Source organism: Arvicanthis niloticus, chromosome 8, assembly GCF_011762505.2.
Source record: "Arvicanthis niloticus isolate mArvNil1 chromosome 8, mArvNil1.pat.X, whole genome shotgun sequence".
Taxonomy (NCBI): Eukaryota; Metazoa; Chordata; class Mammalia; order Rodentia; family Muridae; genus Arvicanthis; species Arvicanthis niloticus.
The window spans coordinates 33,283,752-33,306,254 of record NC_047665.1 but is presented as its reverse complement, the minus strand read 5'-3'; the positions used below and the strand labels follow the sequence as shown (position 1 = coordinate 33,306,254).

Here is a 22,503-nt window from a genome sequence, read left to right as displayed (position 1 = left end):
ATGGAAGCGGAAATTTGTACAGGTTCTTGAGGGCTGGCCTCAGATGCATCCCTTCTGTGGCCAAAAACAGGGAATAAAAACTACATTCCATCTCTTGACAGGAGATGCTGTCAGGTATCATTGCAAAGGACACAGAATCATGGCTGCTTTTGTAATCTATCACACCACCACGGACACACACACACACTGTCCTTCAAGATCTAGGAGGGATTAGTTCTAGGTTGCTCCTAAGTCCCCAAATCAAGGCATGCCAAGTTTCTCATACAAAACACATGCAATTTCCATGTAATCTATGCATACCTTAATGGATACTTTACTTAATTTTTTAACATTTTATATATTCTTTGTGTATGTGCATGGGAACATGTGTACACTATGTCATGTATGTAAAGGTCAGAGGACAACTTGCAGGAGTTGGTTTTCTCCTTTCACCCCATGTAGGTTCTGAGAATTGAATTGAGGTCATCTGAGTCAACGTGCTGGTCTCTGATGAATACATAAGTCACCTTTTCACTCCTTTGATATCTAACACAATGTAAATGTTACTTAAAAGTTGTTATATTGTATTAATGGGGGGAGGGGAGAAGCAGTTGTAATCATTTAGCACAGATGTAACTAAAATAATATTTTTGATCCAAAGTACTTGACTGCAGTGTGGAGGGCCCGGGTGACTGACGACACACACTGTGCTTCCCTACCGCCATCCTGTCCACACAGCTGGAGTACCTCATCACCATATGAGCCAAGTCAGTATTTTCCCGGCTACAGTCATAAATGTTAGCTTATTGTTGGGCTTCAAAATGACTACAATTGTTATTTTCTCCTATATAAAGATTTCTGCTTCAGTTGCCAAAGTAAATAATTGTTCTAAGTTCTCTGTTTCTTGGCTTTTTGTAAAAGCCAGAGAGCTCCACGCTCTGCAGTAAATACTGTGTGTGTGTGTGTGTGTGTGTGTGTGTGTGTGTGTTGTAGAGAGAGAGATATAGAGACAGACACACACACAGACAGACAGACAGACAGACAGACAGGAAAGGTTAGAAGAGTAGACATGCACACACAGGGGGGTGGGAGAGGGAGATGGAGAAGAAGAAAGGTCTCTGAGAGTACATGCAGACTTGAAGAAGATATCATGCATCCTGTTCCATCACTTTTCACCTTATTCTCTTGAGACAGGGTTCTCATTGACCCTGGAGCTAGGCTATTGGCCAGCAAGTCCCAGAAATCCTCCTGTTTCCACCCACCCGCCACACTGGGGTCACAGGTATGTGTATAAGCACACTGGGTTTTCTATATGGGTTCTAGGGATTTGAACTCAGGTCCTCATGCTTGTGCAGCCAGTGCTCAGGCCCGCTGAGCCGTTATTAGCTCTCTTAAGAGCATGGATATTTGGTGAGTGATCATAGTGCTCCCCCACCACACACAGCAGCTACCTTAGATCATCCTGTCCTCATTATGACCTTACTGTTTGGCCACCCCACACTGGCACTCCAAAGATGTCTTTCCTTGTTCTCATTTATGTGCATGGTCCTGCTTCTTAGCTCACGGCACCCTTTCCTTCTCATGGTGGATGACCACCCCTTCCAGAAAATTTTGCATAGGAGGGATTTTTTAGACCTGTTCATTTGAGGGTGTCTGCAGATGCTCGTTCCACTTGCATACTTGCTTGATGGCTGGCCTGGGACTTCTTAGGTAGGAATGTCAGTGCTTTTGCAAGGCCTCTAGGGTCACCAAGAGACCTGATCCTTTGCAGGGAATCAGATTATCTTCTCTAGATGTTTCAGAATTGCATGGTTATTACTGCAGTTATGAAAACAAACACAACAGTGTTGTAGTAAAGGTCTTCATGCTGTAGTACACACACTCTCCCAATATTTTAGGTTTTATACTCTGTTCTGAGACTCTTCTTGAATATTCTTTTTTTTTTTTTTTTTTTTTTTTTTGGTTTTTCGAGACAGGGTTTCTCTGTGTAGTCCTGGCTGTCCTGGAACTCACTCTGTAGACCAGGCTGGCCTTGAACTCAGAAATCCGCCTGCCTCTGCCTCCCAAGTGCTGGGATTAAAGGCGTGCGCCACCACTGCCCGGCGACCTCTTGAATATTCTTTATGGGTACTATACTTTTATAACTTTTCCTTAAAACTGTTTTTTTTTTTTTTTTGTTATGTTTTGTTTTGTTTTTAGGTTTTAAAACTTTGTTCTTCTATACCCCTGCTTAACACATATACACATCTAAATACAGTATTTTGTTAATTCTTTTAGAATTTCATGCATGCATATGATATACTTAATAATATTTACCCTTAACTACTCCTCCTGACTTCTCCATGATCCACTTCTACTGTTCTACTCCCTCACAACTTCACATTCTCTTTCCTTCTCTCTGTTTGTCTGTCTCTGTCTTTATCTCTGTTTCTGTCTCTGTCTCTGCCTCTCTCCCCCTCCCCCTCCCTCTTTATACCTCACATATCCCACCAAGTTTGGTTTGCACTGCCCATATACTCACGGATGTGGGGGCCATCCACTGAAGCCTGTATTCTCATCTCTTAAGGAACAATCAGGAGAACAGCAAGGAATGGTTAATTCAAAGTAAGACAAATCCCAGCAGAGCAAACATTTAGTTCTGTAACTCCATATCCAGTGTCTGTGACATGTGGTATTGTGACAGGAGCTCCAATTGAGTTGACTATCTTTACCTTATGGCCTGGACACTTGTAGCCTATATTGCCTCTTAGTTGAGCTGGCTGCATTCATTGCCTGAAGCTCTCTCTTATTGGCAGACAATCCATGTTCCTAGTGTCTCCAATTTCCTTTGATCTTTACTGTGGCGTAGGCTTCACTTTTCAGCTTTTTAAATCTCTTAGTTACAGTTTCTCAAAGAGAGACTGTCTCTTCTACAAATGTCATAGTCTCCAGGCCCTTCCTTAAAATATGAGTGGAAATCTTCATAATCCTGTGACTCTTGCATTCTGAATGTCTGTAAAATCAGCACTCCATGGATTATGGATGCCAAAGTCTTCTACCAGCTTGAGTGGTAGTCAGAACCCCATGGACCATGGCTGTAAAGGATCTCTGAGTGGCTGGGTGTCTAAACCCAGGAAATATTTCCATAGGCAGATCTGTGCAACCAGGATGTCCTCATGGCTCTCTCTTCTCACTGGACATCTTTCGTGTAAATTTTATCCCGTGCCCTGCGATAATTGGTTTCTAGCTATTTTCTTACTCCCCCAGCAGAAAGTGCTTCACTTCTCTTCAGTGGCCCTAATACCTTCAACAATGACACTGAACTTGTTCACAGCTTCCAGTTCCTCCCTTTTGTGGTCATCCTGTTTGTCTTCTTCCATCTTCTTTGCTTTGATTTTTACTCCTCATTCTTACTGTAAACCTGGGTAGAAGCAGGCAATAATAACCATGCCAAAGCTTCAGCGCACTGTCTTGAAATGCCCTCTGTTGCATTAATTAGTCCACCACTTTTAAACTCAGCTGGACACCAAGAAATATACAAAGTGTAGGTAAATTCTTTGCCAAAGGGCAACATGAACAACCTCCTGTCCAATTCCCTGTAGAATCCTTGTTCCCACCTGAGCCTCTGTCATCATCTGCATTTCTACCATCAATCTTGCCTTCTAAGCATCCACTAGAATTTCCATTAATCAGAGCTTCCAGACTTGTGGGGTTTTCTAGCCTGTATCACCAAACTCCTCCACTTTTCTGATTCCGGAGGCCTAAGAACCACCTGATGGGGCTTAGTCACGGCAATGACTCCCACTCCTCGGCTACTGGTTTTCTATACGGGCTACTTTTCATGCTTCTGTGACAAGATACCTTAAAGAAAAAAACATAAGATGGAAGGATTTATTTTAGTGAGCACCTTCAGATGGTTTGTTTCATCATGGTGAGGAGGATGTTAGGCCCTTGGTGTCATGATAGCCAGAGAGCAGGAGGAAGAAGAAAGCTGGTACTTAGTGGGCTTTCTCTTGCACCCTTTGTTTTGTTTTGACCCCTACACTATGGGATGGTGCCATCCATCATCAGCATGGAATCACTCCACACACTCCATCTACTGAATACCTCTCTAGAAACATCCTCAGGGGTATACTCACACGTGTACCTCACTGTGGGTATGTGTTTACTCTGTGTCAGTGTGACCAATCACCTGGTAAGAAGCAACTTAAGAAAGGGAGGGTTTATTTTGGCTTCAGTATGAGAGTACAGTTTACCACAATGAAGAAGACATGCAATGAGATTTGCTGATAGAAATGGCAGTGAGAACAGAAAGCTGCTTGCTCACATCTCAGTGGGCCAGGAAGTACAGCCAGGTTGTAAGTGCCAAGGCCTACCTCTTAGTGACCCACTTCGTCCAGGGAAGTCTACTTCCTAAAGATCTCACAGTCTCTACAAACACAGCCGTCATCTAGAGACAAAGTGTTTAAACACAGGAGTCTAAGGGAGACAATTTACATTCACACAGTGGAACTCTCCAGGCACCCCTCTCCTCTCACAGTTGCATGCTTCATCCTAGCTGCTAGCATCCCAAAAGCAAGAGGAGATGGAGGCTCTTTGCTCTGCCACTGCTTCTTCAGTGCCCTTATTTTCAAATGCCCTAAGCTCTGTCCAATGTTTCCAAGCTTGTGACTTTGCTGGTCAGTCAACCTCTTTTGAGAATAAGCCTCCAGTCCTGTGCCAAGCAGGGAAGGGAGAGTCCCCAGTGTTGCCAGATATCATGGGTGTATTGGGGGGCGGGGCAGGAACTGAAGATCAAACTACTCCTAAGACAGCTTCTATCTTCTCATTTTCTCTTCTTTCCACACCCTGCTAAGGAGTCTGGTGCCTCCACTGCTGAAGCATTCCAGAGCTCAGTCATTTCATTCAGCTTGGCTTTTTGGCTTTTTTGGTTTTCAGACTCTTCCCATGTTAGCCTTCTATCTACTAAGTCAGACATTGCCCATCTGCCTGGTATTTAGCCTCTGGTATGCTTTTGCTTCCTCTTTCCCTTGTAGTTCTGACTCGTGTACTTTTCCACTTTTCTGCCAAGTCTTAGGATGCCACTGAGAGGAATTGGAGGTGTAATCATTTTTTGAATTTGCTATGGTTAGTTAGAGGTCCCTCTGGTTTGTCTTTCAGGAGCACTGAGTAATCGCGGAACTAATTATATTCTTTGCATTCTGCATGACAATCAGTGTCCATTAGCTTCCATTAAACACGAGAGACAAGAGCTTAGACATTTCTCTATTGGAATAAAAGTGGTAGGGACCCAGGGGCAATTTCTAAAGAGGAATGTAAGAAGGGCTTGATTTTCTTGGTCCAGAATAGGTGCTCAGTGAAACATTTGTATAAACTGTTTGAGCCCTAAGCTGTACCCCAGGAATCACAGGCCCAAGCATTAATCCCAACATCTCTAAGCACAAGCCTGTGCATATTGAGCTGGAGCTAAATACTTGAAATGCACCGAGTTTCTTTTCCTCATGGAAATTGAAGCTAGGTAGTCAAGCTCACTTCCTATTCTAAATTTCCTAAATCTATAGTTGAAAAATCCTCTATCATAACCAATTTCAATGAAGATGAAATACACATTTCCTGAGAATTCTCTCATAAAACATTGTTTTTATTTGCATGTTATCCTGACACTGGCTGGATAGAAAAATTAAGTACAGAAGATGTGGATTTTAACGCTGGCTATAGTGGGGCCCATGTACAATTGGAGCACTTGAGAGGTGAGCCAAGACAGTTAAGAGCTCATGCTTAGCCTTGGGTACATAGCAAGTCTGAGGCCAGCCTGAGCTACTTAAAATCCTGTCTCAAAAGAAAAAAAAAATCAACCAATGAACTAACCAACTAAATCAAACCAGAATACATGGATTTTATAACCTCTCTGTTTTATTAATCATGCTTTTGATATTTGCCTTCTCCCCCTAAAAAAACCCCAAGCTATTTGGTAATTCCAAGGACCAAAAGTTTAACTATATATGATTTTAAGTGCCACAAGGTCAGCCTCTTTGTCTTAGCCCACTGCTTTTTTTTTTTTTTTTTCTGTCCTTTCAAAGGCCATCAGTTTGTCCCATGTAGGTATCCATAGAGGTATCCTGAGTATCCAAGCACCTTCAGCAGTGTAACCTGATCAGCCCCCACACCAACCCAGTAACTTGGCAGTTCCAGAGCAATGATGCTAGCTTCTTTTTCAGAACCCTTCTCCCAGTGCTCCCAATCATGTAGCAGCAGTGGCTTCCAACATGGCTGACACACAGAGGCTTGGGTGCATTACCAAGGCTAGCTTCTTGAAACTCTACTAATTAACTGTTAACACATGACATTTTCACATACACACACCCAGTGTAAAGAACGACCAGTTCAGCCCAGGCACCAAAAGCCGACAGGTAAAGTGAGAAAGAATGAATAATGATGAGACAGGAAAGGAAAGAGAAAAAAAAAAAAAAAACCCAAACCAACAAAAAGCCAAAACCACTGTCTGATAAGTTGGATACAGCTGTACTTCTTCGTACTTGTCCGTACTGTGTTCACCATTCAAAGAGGCCTCATCTGGAATAATCTGGGGACATGAGAGAGGGGAAAGAAAATTGCTCTCTTTAATCTCCTCCACCAACACATAAGTGGATCGAAGGTACTTCATAAAACCTCAGCTGGCCATGACTGTGGGCAACAATCTTATCCTAAAACCTCGACTTTTCTCATTTGCAAATGAGGAGATTGGATTACTTACATATACAAGTAAAAATCTGAGATTTTGAGATAGGTGATTTCCATAAGCAGGTGAGAAAAGAGACCTAGGGAAAGGGGGGGGGGGCAGTGGCCCACTCTGTTGTATAAGATTCATAACTGCACACAGGAAAGAGGACACAGAAAGCTTTCATAGAAAGGAATGGAAGAACTCCGTGCTTTGGGGAACCATCATTAGTACCACCAAGATGTTAGCCTGTAGCCCCACTCTATCTAGCAGGGCACTGTAGATACACTGCTATGTCTTTAAACAAAGAACCTCGTACAGAATCTTGCCTTTCACAACCAGAGCCACACAGCCTTGGAAGAAGTTTTGTTTCTGTTGCTTTCTTTGCTGAAAATTTGATAGTTTAATTTCTCCCACGAATTTCCTGTATCACAGAGCTCATGGTAAAGACAGATATTCCATTCACAAGAGCCCATTTTCCACACACAACCAGCTTTTCTGCTAGGGAGCAGACTAGGTGGGCAGGTAAAACAAGACACTGAAGAGAAAGAGTTGTCAAAGTGACTGCTTGGGTTGTTTGCACAAATCCCTGTCCTAGTTGGACTTCTGTCTTTTCACCAGTGTGCAATGCCCAGGTGATGCAGTTTAGAAAGAGTCTTCTTGGGTAGTTTGCTTTGTGGGGTAATGCCAGATTGGGATAGCTCAAATAAGGAGAGATTGTTGCCACAGTTATTTTAATGTAAAAGTAACTTTCATTCTCGAGATGTAATTGTCACCTCTGAGGCTTACTGCATCCATCTGCTAACCTAGGCCTAGTACTGGAAGCTAGGACTTCCATACAATCTTATCCAGGTCTAGAATGTTTTCGGCCTCTGAGACTTGATGCTGAATAAGCTCACCCCTTCCTAGTTCTTTCTGATCTCTGGCTGGCTGATCCAACTCATTTGTTCTGGCTCAAACTTCTGTTCAAGATGACTGATTCAATCTGGCTTCCCTCAGCCTCTGACTCTTTGCTCTGCTTGGTCTCAAACCAACTCTATTAATCTGTTCTAATGTTCTGACTTCCTCTTAATGTTTCACCCATTCTTCCTCTCTTTGCAGCCTGTCTCTCTACAACTGTCCCAGTAAAACTGTCTCCTCTTCAGTGCTACTCTCTTAAGTAGCCCCTCTTTTCTCTCTGTTTTCCTGAGAGTTGGGTGTACCCTATCCTGTCAAATCTTTCTCTGATTTGTCATTTTGTCTGCCACTCAACTAGACATCACTTTCAAACATGGATGCTTCCTTCTACAAGCTAACTTTACCTTCATGATTTGGGATTAAACGTGAGTACTAAGGGTTAGTCTGTATTCTAGCTAGAGGGAATGTACTAAGACTGAGCCACACCACATACAAAAACAGGTTTTTTTGGTAAACAACACAATTGCGGGCTTCACAATGTGAGCAAATATCCCCCAACATTTAGTATGTGCATTGCCATCAACAATTAATTCCTTGGTAGAGAAACCATGAGCCTTGGCTACTCAAGTCCACTTTTTATATGGTCTAAGTCTAGCTAGTCTGGATTCGGATTGCCTGTTTGTTACATTCTGCCTTCACTGATGCTTTTGTGGTCCTCCCAGCTCACCCTGCTGTTGGTGGTACTATCCTGCTTGTCATAGCTTCCAGATGCATGGTGGTCCCATCTTCAGTCAATCTTTAGTGCTAACTTCGAAGCCACCAGTGTCGAAGCTGTTGAGTAACCGGCTTGATGAAGGAGAGGGGTCCTTAACGCCTCATCATTCAGTTTTGACCACTTTGCCTCTCTTTTGACAGCAGCATGTGATGGCATGTGCACGTGTGTGCACATGCAGACACATACATACACTCAATTGTGCCCATTTAGAAGCGTACGTAGATGTTTTCATGAAGGTAAAAATACAATGTCACATGGCACTGATTCTTACATATTTTAGACAACTTGCCAACCTCCTAGGAGCCTTTTACAAATTAAATTAAAATAAAAATTTCTCATGAATTCCATAGATGCCTTAGAAATGACCTCCTGAAGAACACTCAGGATTAGAAAACAAAACAAAAAACTAGTACATTTCTTTCTTCAAAGATATCTTACTATGGGAGACTGAAGGCTTTGCACACCCTTTCCAAGAAAAACATACTCTGCTTTGAATCTGAAGTATCTTTCCTAGGCTCCTGTTTTGAACATTTGCTCCCAGATGGACGTGCTATTCAGAAAACTGTGGAACTATTAGGAGTTGGGGGCTTAAGCTGACACACTTGGGGGAGGCTTTTGAATGCTACACTCACTGTGGTTGTGTTCTCTCTCTTCCTCCCACCCTCTAATTTCTTATCTGCTCCGATGTGAACAGTCCCCATCCTATGCTCCTGCCACCATGAACTGCTCTACCAGACCTACCCTGCTGTGATAGATTAAAACCTTCTGGACTGTGAGCCCAAATGAATCTCAACTCTTATGTTGTTCTGGTGGCAATGCCATGATTACAGTGACAGAGAAAGTAAAATGTCAGAGTCTAATGTAGTTATCATTTAAAAATTTATGTCATATTTTATGATGTATATATCTTTTGACCCTGCAAATCAATCCTAGTAATGCATATATTGTCTACATGTAGAATGCATATTTGCAGAACAACATGGATGTGTATGGACATATGGGTAAACACATACTGTTGTGTGATTTAAATGAAGAATGTTACTCATTGGTTCATGTCATGTATTTGAACACTAATCCCAGATGGAAGTGCCTTGGCTAGTTTTTGTCAACTTGACACAAGTTAGAGTTATCTGGGAAGAGGAATCTCAATAAAGAGTCACCATCGTATTGGCCCATAGAGAAATTTTTGTTGGCCATTTCCTTTCTTTTTTTTTTTTTTTTTTTTTTTTTTTGATTTTCTTTTTTTTGTTGGATATTTTATTTATACTTCAGATGCCATTCCCTTTCCCCATTCTCCCCCCTAGAAAGCCCCTATCCCATGCCCCCTTTTCCTTTTTGCATTTATACACTTTTTAAAAAATGTTAATCAAAGGCTTTTTAAGTTTGATAATGCTCAATCAGAGGTGTAACTCACTACCCAACCTAGATATATCAACTGTCTTTGACTGGTGAAGATATGTGAACATCTGCCTCCCTGTCTTGCCCCTCTTTCTCTCATCACCCAGATTCTTCTCTCCTTCTTCTCCTCCTCTTCTTACTCCTTCTCTTCCTCTCAGTACTCCTCCCACCTTAGCTCCTCCTACATAGCACCCTTCCTGTTAAAATAAAACTTTTCTCTCAAAATACATTTAGAGCATAATTATGCCTATTTGTACCAGTGAGGTACAAGATAGTACTAATACCCAGTCCATCATTTTGTTGACTAACCAGAACCTCTGTCATCTGTCCTAACTAAAACACTTAGTTCTGAACCTGGCTTTTTCCTTGGCTTTAGAATGAATGTCAGCTGAAAACCAACCACTCAAATCTTTTCTCTCGAGGTAAATAGCCAGGATTGGCTATGAGACTACAAGTTTTCAACCCCGTCAGAAATCCAGAATGACTGAGTTAACTATAATTGTGAGAAGCACAAAGCATAGCTTCTAAACCTTAGCCAATTTATAGAGACCTCTGAACACCTGGACACTACCTCTACTACAAGACATTGGAGCATCTGTTCTTTCGCCTTCTGGTGTTGGCCACTTTCTTTGTTAATGACTGATGAAGGAGGGCCTAGCCCATGGGGAGTAGTTCCCTGCCTGGTCTCATGGTCCTGGATGGGATAAGCAGGCAGGCTTTGGAAGCCATGGGGAACAACAAGTAACTTTCCTTGGCTTCTGCTTTAGTTCCTGCCTCCAGGATACTGCCTAGACTTCCCCCAGTGATGGATGTGACCTGAGAGTTGTAAGATGAAATAAACCCCTTCCTCCCCAAGTTACCTTTGGTGTGGTATTTATGACAGCAAATAAAACCCCAAGAAAGGAAGGTTATAAAAACTTTAGCCTTGATGAAGGTAGTACACCATCGTACACCATTGGGGACAGGCTTTGAGGGTTTCTAGCATGGCTCACTGTTCTCTCTCCTCTTCCCATCCCCTCCTTCCAGTATGGTGATGAGATGTGATCAGTCACTCCAGCCAGGGTCATGTTCTTTCCACCATGATGGACTCTACCTCTCTGGAGCACTAAACCAAAATAGACCCTTTCTTTCCTGACTTGTTTTTTCTCAGTTGCTGTATCACAGAAACACACACACACAGACACACAGACACACAGACACACACACGCACACACACGCACACTCACACACACACACACTCACACACGAACGCACGCACGCATGCACGCACACATGTATCTATGTTTTTTCACAGTAAAAGACCAAAAGCAAACTAACAGCTGGTATACAAAGCTGGCTTCACAAACAGTGCCGATGCACAGTGGACTATAACTCAGCTACCAAAAGGAGGGAAGAATCTTTATGTTTTGATGTAGATGGTGCTCCAGAGTTAAAGTGGGGTAGAATCATGATCTAGAGTGTGTACTGCGTTACCTTATGTGTGACCAGTGGGAAGGGGGTGGTGGTTCTGAAAGTGGAAAACAATATTTACCTCCAAAGGAAGAAGAAATGGGACAAAAAAAGTCGAAAAATTAGTTAACTCAGATTTTCTGCTTCATATATGTATGAAGATTGTCTACTAGTTTTTGTCATGTACATATATACACATATACACATATACACATACACACACACATTATACACATATTCATATATACATCATATATATATCATATACACATATACACACATACACACATATATGTGTGTATATATGTGTGTGTATATATATGCATATATATATATATATATTTAACTTTGGAAACATGATCATGATTTTTATATAACCACACTTTGGAATTTAAAATGGTAACTGTGGAAAATACACAAAGGAGACAAACATGGCTTCAACACAGGTCAGAAAGCTTTGATCTTATCAGTGATGTCATGGAAGCCTTCCTGAAGGAAATGGCTCTAGGGTAAGAGCTGAAGAAAGAAGGAAGTTTATGTATTCAGAGAACAGAGCAGAGTGTCAGAGTCACAGGACGGAAATGGTGCTATTAAAGAACCGTAAAGAAATCCTGAGATAAGAACAGATTGGTCCACGGAGTTTTCCACACCATGGTGAGAAGTGTCTTTCTATGTGTTTTATTTTAAGGGTGTCAAGACTCAGGTGAAGAGTTTTAAGGAGGCAGACAGGAGAGGCTGGAGCATGGGGAAAGTCCTGGAAGTCTCTGAGACAGTAGGCAGGCTAGGTGTGGTCACTCCTCGTTCACACAGGGAGTGCCCATCGTCTAGGCTCACCTATAAAACACAATGTGCTCACCCCACAGCATTCCAGATTTCAGTTCTGATCTATCCATTGCTATTTGCTAAAAACATTATCCAAATCACACACAGGATGAAGTTGTTAGAGTCTAATTTACGCTGGAACCTATCTCCGTTTCCAGGCAACGTCATCGCCCAGGAAGATGATGGCTCTGACCCTCAGCGTCTTCCACAATCTGGCTAGTGAAATGAACGGAGGGAACCATTCTGTGTGTGCAGGCCAGTATCACAGCTATTACATTCATCCTGGGAATAAAAACCATTTTAAATGCACCATTTGATAAGAACACTTAACCTCAGTACGTGCTGTAATTAGAGTGATAATTAGAACTGCGCAGGAACCTCGTAAGACTCGGAAATGTTTGGAATTCACCTAGATGAAAATCACATTATCTACGACCAACCCATGGTATTTTCTCTCCTTACCTCAATGTTGCTCCCTATCTCAAAGCCTTTGTGCTCTAGGGGGGAAAATAGGAATGTTGTCGGCAGGCAGCATATCACATAGAACTGACAGGCTTAGTTGAAATTTGCTTTAGTTATTTGAAGGGGTGGGAATCCTTAATTTTGAAATAAACTCTAAAGGCTGAGGGATGGAGGAGATGAAGTAAGCTACATTTGCAGAGAGGAGATTCTGTTCTTGTGTGAATCCACTCATGAAATGTTAAAATATGCACGGGAAAATTGTGTTCCTTAATCTCTGAAGAAACACTTATCACCAAGAATCCTTTAATTCTCTTCCTTTGCTTGATTTATTAGCTTATGAAATTATGTTAATAGCTTTCATGGTAATGGTTGGGGGGCTCAAATGACCTGATTTTAATAATGAAGTAATTTATGCAATAAATGCAATCAACATCTACGAGTCCCACTTAACAGAGCATGTTAGTGATTAGCCAGTGCTAAAACAAGGGTCTGTCGGCATGGGGCAGCACAGAAGCTCCTCCAGAGAAATCAGCAAGCTTGCTGGACAGGAGGTGGGGCCCACCCAATGCATCTAATCCCAGCTTCAAAAGCAATGCCAGGGAGGTAGAGCTTAATGGACAAACTGTCCCATGAGATTGATCTGCATATGAGGTACATTTTTGTCTTGTGACAAGAGATGGAGTGATATTTTTTTTTTTAAATGGGTTGCATAGAGAAAGTAATTCTGGGAGGTAGGAGCCCATGGAAAAGAAATTCTCCTGGAAGGTGATGGAGAGGACCCCCTTAGGAGAAATTAAGGTCATCAGGTCTGTGATTGTAAAATCAACATCTTAGAAATGGCATAGAGACTCATATAGCTAGCCGGTCTCATGGTCTGTGAGATGATATGGTCACAGTCTTTTGGCTAAGATGAAGTGAAGAGTATTACGTTGTGTTCCTTTCTCATTCTTCATCTCGTGTGTGTGTGTGTGTGTGTGTACATGTTCATGCATGTGCAAGTGTGTTCATGTGTGACTTGGTTCAACTTCAAGTGTTTCTTACATTATGTCTACCTGTTTTTTTTTTTTTTTTTTTAAACAGTTGTCACTTGGCTTGGGCCTGCCAATTAGGCTACAGTGACTGATCATTGAGACCCCAGGGATCTACCTGTCCCAACATCCCAGGCACTGAGATTAAAATTATACCACCATATCCAGTTGGGCACAGGTTGCTCTGCCATTATCCCTTTTAAATGACCATACATCTCCCAAACGAAAAGCTATGGAGAGCCAATTGTACATGACCAGGAGTTCCCAGGTGTTGGGGACCGCACTAGTCCCACGTTGGGGTGGCCAAAAAATGTCTCGGCCTGAGCAAAATGTTGAGGCCCGGGCCGACCCACGTTTGGGCGGCCACTGTATCCCGGCCCAAGCTGACGCTCCTGTCTTCAGGTCAGGGTTTCAGCAAGAGCGAGGGTGACGGCAGATTCTACGTAATGTCTGAGATTCGTCTCTGATGATCCCTCTATAGTCTCTGATCTCCGTCTATATTCTCTGATCTCTGGTTCTGTCTTCTATAGTCTGACTAATGTCTTCTATCGTCTCAATTCTGATCTGTTCTGTCTCTGCCTTTTATATGTCTCACTTCTAAGCCATGCCTCTAAGTTACACCTTTAATCATGCCCTTAGGTCTTGTCTCTAACTCTGATCTCTATAATCTCACACACCTTTAATCTCAAGGTATCTAAACCAAGATTATCCGAGTGTTCTCAGCTGTTATAGGCTATTGTAATTTAAATCTCATGTCAGGGTATATGGCTCAAGATGGCTGCAAAGCTGATAGCCGCTTTCTGCTAAAAGTCAGCCCCCAACACCCAGGAGGGAACCAGTGTGGATGGACATCCTGACTCTGGGTAGCATGCAGACTGTGGAAAGCTGGACTAAGTCCAAAGAGAAGGAACGCTGCTTTACTCCTCTCTGCTGTGCCTTGAGCTGGGCATCAATCTCCCAAGAGTCCCTGGGTCTTTGGTTTTCAGACTTGTGCAGAGAGGTCAAGTCTACCTCTCCTGAGACTCCAATTGTGCAAATGACAGATTATGGAACTCCTTACCCTCCAAGACCATGTGATCCAACCGCTCACGGTAAATGTCTCCCTCCTCTACAACCATACACATGCATCTGAGCACACACACACACACGCACACACACAAGCATGCACACACGCACCCCTAACATGAATAGCAACTTTATGCTAAAATCATAAAGCTTTTAAAGTTTGGGAGATAGAAACAGAATATGCTGTCTAAGAAAAAACCATACAAATCATGAGCAGAATCTCAATTGCCCAGTCCAAGTGTAATTGGCTTCCTAGTTATATTAGGACTGTGGAAGTCTCATGTCTCAGGTGAAACCTGAGAAGATGTACACTCTTTCTTTGGAAGTATATAAAGGTGCTCATACTTTCACATTACAGCATGAAGTAGAAGGCCTGTGGGAAGCATCTTGTGCAGTCTGCAAGAGATGCTACACCTAATTACATAATGTCAGAGATCAGCAGTGATGCAATGCCTTGTATGCTATGGCACCTGCTAGCTGTTGCACCTGGTGCCGTGTAGGTGCTAAATGACTACTGAACACCATTCTCTCATTACTCCCCACTTCCAAAAAGCTTCTAGAGGTGTTGTCCCCATTTTATAAGCAGATAATAACTGTGAAGAGACTTTTGTTTCTGCTTTGCCTGTATTTTTAAGCATCAAATCTGAACTGTCTATTCATGGTCACCAAAGATAGCTTTAGCATATGATATGACAAATATAATTAATGAAATTGCAAGGGCATCAACTCCTTGAAAAAGAAATAACTACCAATGTTATTTAAACTGTCTCTTATCACACATAATTTTCAGGATTTTTTTCCCTGTAGCAAGAATATTTTATGAAAAGAAAATGCATACCATTTTTTCTATCATCAAAATGGAAAATAACAATCTAACCATGGACTTATGCTAAATAATAGCCCCAAGATTCATGGCTATTTCTGTTAGGTTTATCAAATTTCATATATATAGATGTAAGTATATAGATATATTGTTTTTATACACATATACATCTGGGTTCTTTGGGGGGGTAAGGCACGCTTTTGCGTATGTGCACATGTGCACATATGTAGGTCAGAAAACACCCTTATGCATTGTTCCTTAATCATTCTTCATCTTGTTTTTCAAGACAAGTTCTTTTTTTGCTGATTTTAACTGCCAACTTGCAAAAACCCAGAGCCACATGATAAAGGGGCCTCAATTGAGGAACTACCTAAATCAGTTTTGCCTGTGAGCAAGTCTGCGGGGGGTTTGTCTTGCTTATTAATTTAGGTGGGATGATCCACTCTAAATGTGGGCAGCACCATTCCTTAGGCTGGGCCTGAAATTATGAGTTAAAAAACCAGCAAGCAGGCAGCATAGGTCTACACACTCCTGCCTCTGTGGCTCCTGGCAATTATGAACTATATCTGCAATTGTAAGCTGAATAAACCTTTCCTACTTCAAGTTGTTTTGAGTAGGATATTTTACCCCTGGAATATTCTCAAAGGCTTGGAACTCACTGAGTAGGGTAGGCTGACTGGCTAGCAAGCACCAGGAAATCTGCCTGTCTCCATCTCCCTAGAACTGAGATTACAAGCACATGCCACCACATCCAGCTTTTTAAAACTGGGATCACTAGTACATGTTGGAATCAAGGATGGTGGTACCTCCAGAAATTCTTTTATTATACAGGATTGTATCCTGGGTTCTCTATCTATTTATTTAACTTTTATCTGCATTTATTTTATGCTGAATTTATTCTCGTGCCATGAGTTCTTGTTTCTTCAGTTTCTTCTGGGATATCTTTTTCTTCTGTGCAGCCTCCTCTTCTGGCTTTGGGACAGTCTGTTCCTTCTCTGTGAGGACCATCTCAATATGGCAGGCGGGGAGCTCACGTATGGGTTAATCTAGCCTTGAGCTCTGTAGGCTCATCAGTGTACATAGATGCCTTGTTCACCTGGATGTGTTCAACGACCAGAGAATCTACATATAAACCCGTACGCTCAGCATTACTCTCAGCGTTTTTAAGCATGTGTAGCAAAAATTCAGCACTCATTTTTGGCTATCATCCCTGTGTCCAGCCCCACTGTTTGGCCTCAGTGTACCTACCAACTCCACCATTACATTGCTGAAATGACACACATCACTTTTAAGTGACATCCTTCATATACTTTGTGGCTTTGTGGCTATGCCTACCGTTGATGTCCTGAGCAGTCTCCTGGGTGTTGTTGATGTGAACATAAGGATTTGAACCTCTTGATTAGCATGATTTTGTGGGGTTTTCTGGGTCAAGAGAACAGTGAACCATCTTCACAGGTCACCTCTGGCTGCCTGCAGGAAGAGTGGGATTCTTATTTTTCCGTATGAAGTTGAGAGTTGTTCTGGAGATATGGAGACTGAAGTGGCCACCTCCTGTAGCCAGGTGGGACTTCCTGGGGGAAGGAGTGGGCACCAACCTACCTACAAAACCTTCGGCCTGAAATTTGTCCTGCCTATACAAGATGTGCAGATAAAGATGGAGCAGAGATGGAGGGCTAACCAATGACTGGCCCAACTTGAGACCCACCCCATGGGAGAGAGCCAACCTCTGACACTATTAATGATACTTTGCTATGATTGCAGATAGGAGCCTAGCATAACTGTCACTTGAGAGGCTTCATCTAGCAGCCACTGGAAACAGATGCAGAGACACATAGCCAAACCTTAGGCAGAGCTCAGAGAGACTTGTGGAAGAGTCTAGGGAAGGATTGAGGGAGCTGGAGGAGTCAAGGACACCACAAGAAGACCTACAGAGTCAATTAACCTGGGCCCAGGGGGATCACAGAAACCAAACCATCAACCAAAGAGCAAGCATGGACTGGACCTAGGACCCCTGCACACATGTAGCAGATATGAAGCTTGGTCTTCATATGGGTCCTCTAACAATTGGAGCTGGGGGGCTGCCTTTGACTCAGTTGCCTGCCTTTGGATCTCCTTCCTCTAGCTAGGCTGCCTTGTCTGGCCTCAGTGGGAGATATGCTTAGTCTTGCTTCAACTTGATGTGCCAGGGTGGGTTGGTCCCCATGGTGATGCTTCCCCTTCTTGGAGGGAAGGGGGTGTGATTTGGAGGAGAAGAAGGAACAGGGCTGCGATTGGGATGTAAAGTGAATAAAAATACCACCACCAACAACAAAAACCAAACAAGTGAGATACTTTGCTCTGTTTTCTGGTTTTGCTCTTTTGTTTTTTAACATGGATTCTGATTGAACTCAGGTCCACCTGAGTGATCTTTCCAGTCCCACAATGTTAAAAGGACTATCTTCCCTTTCAAGCCAGGGAGGTCACACAAAGGTGACAAAGGTCATACACAGAGCCATCCTTTTGGTTTTCAGCCCACTCTTTACTCTACAGCGTGGACAGCGTGATGACTCTAGCTTGTTGTGTATTTAAACTTGTCTTACAAAATGAATGGGTGGCTGGAAAAAGAAGTTACTCTTGCTAAAATAACCACTGCTGTAGTCTGTGAATATATTTTTCCAAAAATGGACAGAAACAAGTTATTTTTAAATTCTCCATGCCTATATCTAGTACAGAACCTCAGCACTGTGGTTGGAAGTGTGGATTCTGGAGGCTGACTAGCCCAGACACAAATCCGGCCTCTCCCCAAAATACCTGTGTGACCTCGGGCAAAGACCTAACCCTTCTCAAGCTCGTCACGCCCATGTTTTAAGTGAGGCCACCATGTCTCTTTTCAATTCGAGCGAAGCTTAACTGGATTTAGACTAGAGAGCACAGAGAAGTCTCTGGTGTGGACTAAATGCTTATCTGCTGTTTCTAGACTGTGTGGTGTGCCATGTCTCCTCACATTCATAAAATGTGACTTGCCCACTGACCACAGACTCTCTCGGCCAGCTCAGAAAGGCAGAAAAGCTTCGGCACCTTGCTTTCTCCCTAAAACGCTTTTTCTTTCAGTATGCAAAAACTTTTCCCACTTGGCACAGCTTTGAAAAGATTATCGTGGAAAGAGTCCACTCAATTGGCTGTTTAACATTAAAAGTGTGTTTATTTATTTTATTTATTGTGTGTGTTTCATATATTGGTGTAAGTGTATGTTCGCATGTGTGCATCTGCTTGGGGGTCCTATAGGCCAATACTGGCTGCATTTCACAATTACTTTGAGAGAGGTTCACTCACTGAACCTGGAGCTTAACATGTCCGCAAGACTAACTGGCCTCTGAGCCGCTGGGGCCCTCTTGTCTCTGCCTCCCTAACTCTGGAATATCAGCATCCCTGGCTTTCTACATGAGTACTAGGAATCAGAACGCAGGACTTTATGTTGATTGATAGGGCGAGTACATTATGTTCTGAGCTGCCTCCCCAAGCCCCTTGATTGAATTTTTTTAATATGATGCTAAAAGTCAGCTCTGTAAGCTAGAGACCTGTGCTTAGCACTTTTAACTCTGTTTGAAGCCCTAGAGTCTAGGTAACAGGTCACAGTGGGTGGCTCTGTCAGCTTCTTCAAAGAACCAGTCCCAGGAGGCCAGAGGAAATGAAGGTATTTGCCTTTTCCCTGCAAGAAGTTTGCTTCCCACATGTAGAGCGTGGACAGCTATGGTTGCATCAAGCTTTGAGGAAATGATGATGTGTTTGTGGAAAGAATTAAAACGTATCTATCCAAAGCAGTATTGCAACATGGTATGTGGGAAGAGGGGAGGAAAGGTCAGCGTTTTTCTTACTTCCGCCTCGTCAGGATTCCTCTCCAACCTGACATTTCTTAATCTGAGTCTCCTTTCCAGGTCATTAATTTCAATTTCCCAATGTTTTCCAGCCTGTGACAGTCTCGGTTTAAACACTCATCCTCTGCATCGTTTTTCCTTCTGCCTTGGTTTTTGTTTTTTTGTTTTTTTTTCTCATGCCAGCTTGGTGCTTTGCTTTTTATTCCTTTTCCAACACTATTTTTGAATTATGTTTGATTTTCCTACATCAAGCCACACTAATGTACCTTAACATACCGACGCTGAAGCTCCTAAGAGAGATGTGAAGAAGCAGGCTAGCGCACTTCAGAGACTGTGGGGGGTCACAAGAACAGCAAAGCTGAGGCGTACTGATACGTTTGCGGCTGTCTTCCTGGAAAAGCCACAAAACAGGACACCAATGAAAGTTACAGTCTTAAAAAAAAAGAGAAAAGAAGAGGATGAAGAGATGGCTCGGTGGTTAAGAGCACTGACTATTCTCCCAGAGGACCCAGGTTCAATTCCTAGCACCTACATGGCAGCTCACAACTGACTATAACTCCAAGATCTGACACCCTCACAAATATGTATTCACACAAAATACCAATGCACATAAAATACAATTAAAAAAACCAAAAAGATGGGAAAAGCAGAGAGTACCCTAACTGCCCCACATTGTGCTACTCACTACTGAACAGGTTTTGTTTTGGGTAATAAGGGGCTACCCTTTGCCTCTATTTCAGGCAAATCAGATCTTCCAGAATATATAAGAACCTAGGTGAACAAGGTCCTAAGTTTAAAGAGAGAAAAGGAAAAAGGTCTCACTGACCACCATCAAAAGTGACTTGCATAGGTCCTTGAAATCGATCACCCAGACCCTTGGATTGAGGCATGTACACACGTGTTTAGTAATTATGTCTAGAAACATGAAAAATTGGGCTACTTAGTCAGGAACAGATTTAGTTGGATTCTTTCTGTTCCTGTAGGGTTTGTTTATCTCTCTGTGTATATATGTGTACAGAGGTGTGTGTGTGTGTGTGTGTGTGTGTGTGTGTGTCAGCACGCATGCTGATATACATAAACATGTATGCTCATGCATGTGGAAGCCAGAGGACAAACTCAACCAGGGCACCATGTTGTTGTTGGGTTGGTTTTTTGTTTTGTTTTGTTTTTGTTTATTTTTTCTTTTCTTCTTTTTTTTTTTTATTTTTTATTTTTTATTTTTTAGACAAAGGCTCTCACTGACCTAGATCTTTCCTAGTAGGTTATACTGGTTGCCAGAGAACCCTAGGAATCCACATGTGTTTGCCTCCTCTGTACTGGGTTTCCAAAGTACACCACCATTTAGACAGACAGATGTTTAGGTTTGTTTTTTTTTTTTTTTTTTTTTTTTTCCCTTTCTCCCTGGAATTGAGAACATGCCATTTCTTTCCTTTCTTGTCTCCTCAAACATGCCCTCTCAAGGAAGTCCTAGCATCCATGTTGATGAATGCAACAGTAGACAGTGATGCAAGAGTCAAAGAGGTCTTCCCATAATGCATTTCGACAGAGAGAATGATCTGTGTCACTAGCTGTGTAGTCCTCAGATATGACTGGTAACAGAGCATGACCATTGTCCAGGGACTAGCTATTTATAGAAAACATGCCCATTCCCACATTTGATGCTCACAGGAACCTTGGAGTATGAATACAATCTTTCTCTTCATCTTACAAACAACACAACTGAAATGCAAAGAATGTACAGACTGACCAAGGGCCCTGGATTCCCAGGCTGGCAGCTAGGATATTAAATTCTCTCCATTTCACAAATAGTAACTCAGTTTTGACTATGACTCATCTTGGAAGCACTGAGTAGAGAAATGTAGAATAAAATTCACATTAACCCACTTACTTTTGAAAGTTTACTACTTTTTAAAGCCACTACTTTAAAGACAATTATTATTGTTTTAGTTGCTTGAATATTAAGGAGGATCTAAAATTTGAAAATTATAGCTAATAGTACATAAAAATATTATAAAGTGCAAGCATAACTAAGTTTTAGGAATTGTATCAATGTGTATTAGTAAATTAAGGAGTGAAAATGTAGAAATATACCAATATATGATAAAATCCAGTAAGTATTTACAGGAAAATCTTTAAGCCAAGCAAGAGAAGAAATTCTCTCTCTGTGTCTGTCTCTGTCTCTCTCTCTCTCTCGGGTGTGTGTGTGTGTATGTGTGTGTGTGATATACACACATGCACTCATACACACTCACTTAAATTCTGGAAACTGAACTCAGCCAAAGCTGCTTTGAGCTATATCTCTAAGCTCTTCAGAAAGTCTTAAATAAGATAGAAAACAATTCTTCAGATTCATAAACAACAAATAATAATAAAGCACTGTAGAAATTTCCATCAAAATCAGAAACTAGATTGAACTGTCCAAGATCACTACTTGTGATGGTTTAAATATGTTTGGCCCAAGGAGTGGCACTATTAAGAGGTGTGGCCTTGTTGGAGTAGGTGTGTCACTATGGACATGGGCTTTAATACCCTAGTCTTAACTGCCTGGAAGCCAGTCTTCCCCTAGCAGCCTTCAGATGAAGATGTAGAACTTTCAGCTTCTCATGCACCATGCCTACCTAGATGTTGCCATGTTCCTGCCTTAATGATACTAGACTGAACTTCTGAACCTGTAAACCAACTCCAATTAAATGTTGTCCTTACAAGAGCTGCCTTGGTCATGGTGTCTGTTTACATCAGTAAAACCCTAAGTAAGACACTGTTACTTTAAAAAAAAAAAAAAAAAAAATAGAGGCAGCTAGAATTGGTGATAGCCTGGCAATGGATGGAGGAAACTGCACAGAGCCACACAGAGTTCTACCATAAAGAACACAGAAGATTCCCCATAAATCCTGGGCCCAAACCAGAGAATCCATACACAGAGATACTAGGGACCATAGGGATTAGAGACATTCGGATAAAACCTAGCCAGAAAAAAAGTGTTAAAAAGATAATGTAGTGACCAGGTGGAAATATTCATAAAACTCTACCATATGAATATAAGCTTCATCAAGAACAAGGGGAAATATCTTAGGGCCCAGCAGCAAGTTTCATAGAATCACATTTGGCCCAGGGTTCAAATGGAAAAATCCTTACTCTTATTTCTTGGGAGCAGTTATACGTAGTTCCCTGCCTTCCATAAAGCCTGAAGCAAAGGCTAGATGATCAAGAGCATAGGCTGATTATACAAGAACCAGCCAGAGCAAAACTCAGCA

The 22,503-nt window shown here is 42.1% G+C and overlaps 1 long non-coding RNA gene across 1 annotated transcript; it reads left to right on the top strand.

The window, feature by feature from the left end:
- Positions 1 to 648: 648 nt before the first annotated feature.
- On the top strand, positions 649 to 12,636 carry LOC143443195 (uncharacterized). Its single transcript, XR_013111960.1, has 3 exons — positions 649 to 746; positions 1,174 to 1,261; positions 12,176 to 12,636. It is a non-coding gene; the product is annotated as an uncharacterized LOC143443195 (long non-coding RNA).
- The last annotated feature ends 9,867 nt before the right edge of the window (positions 12,637 to 22,503 follow it).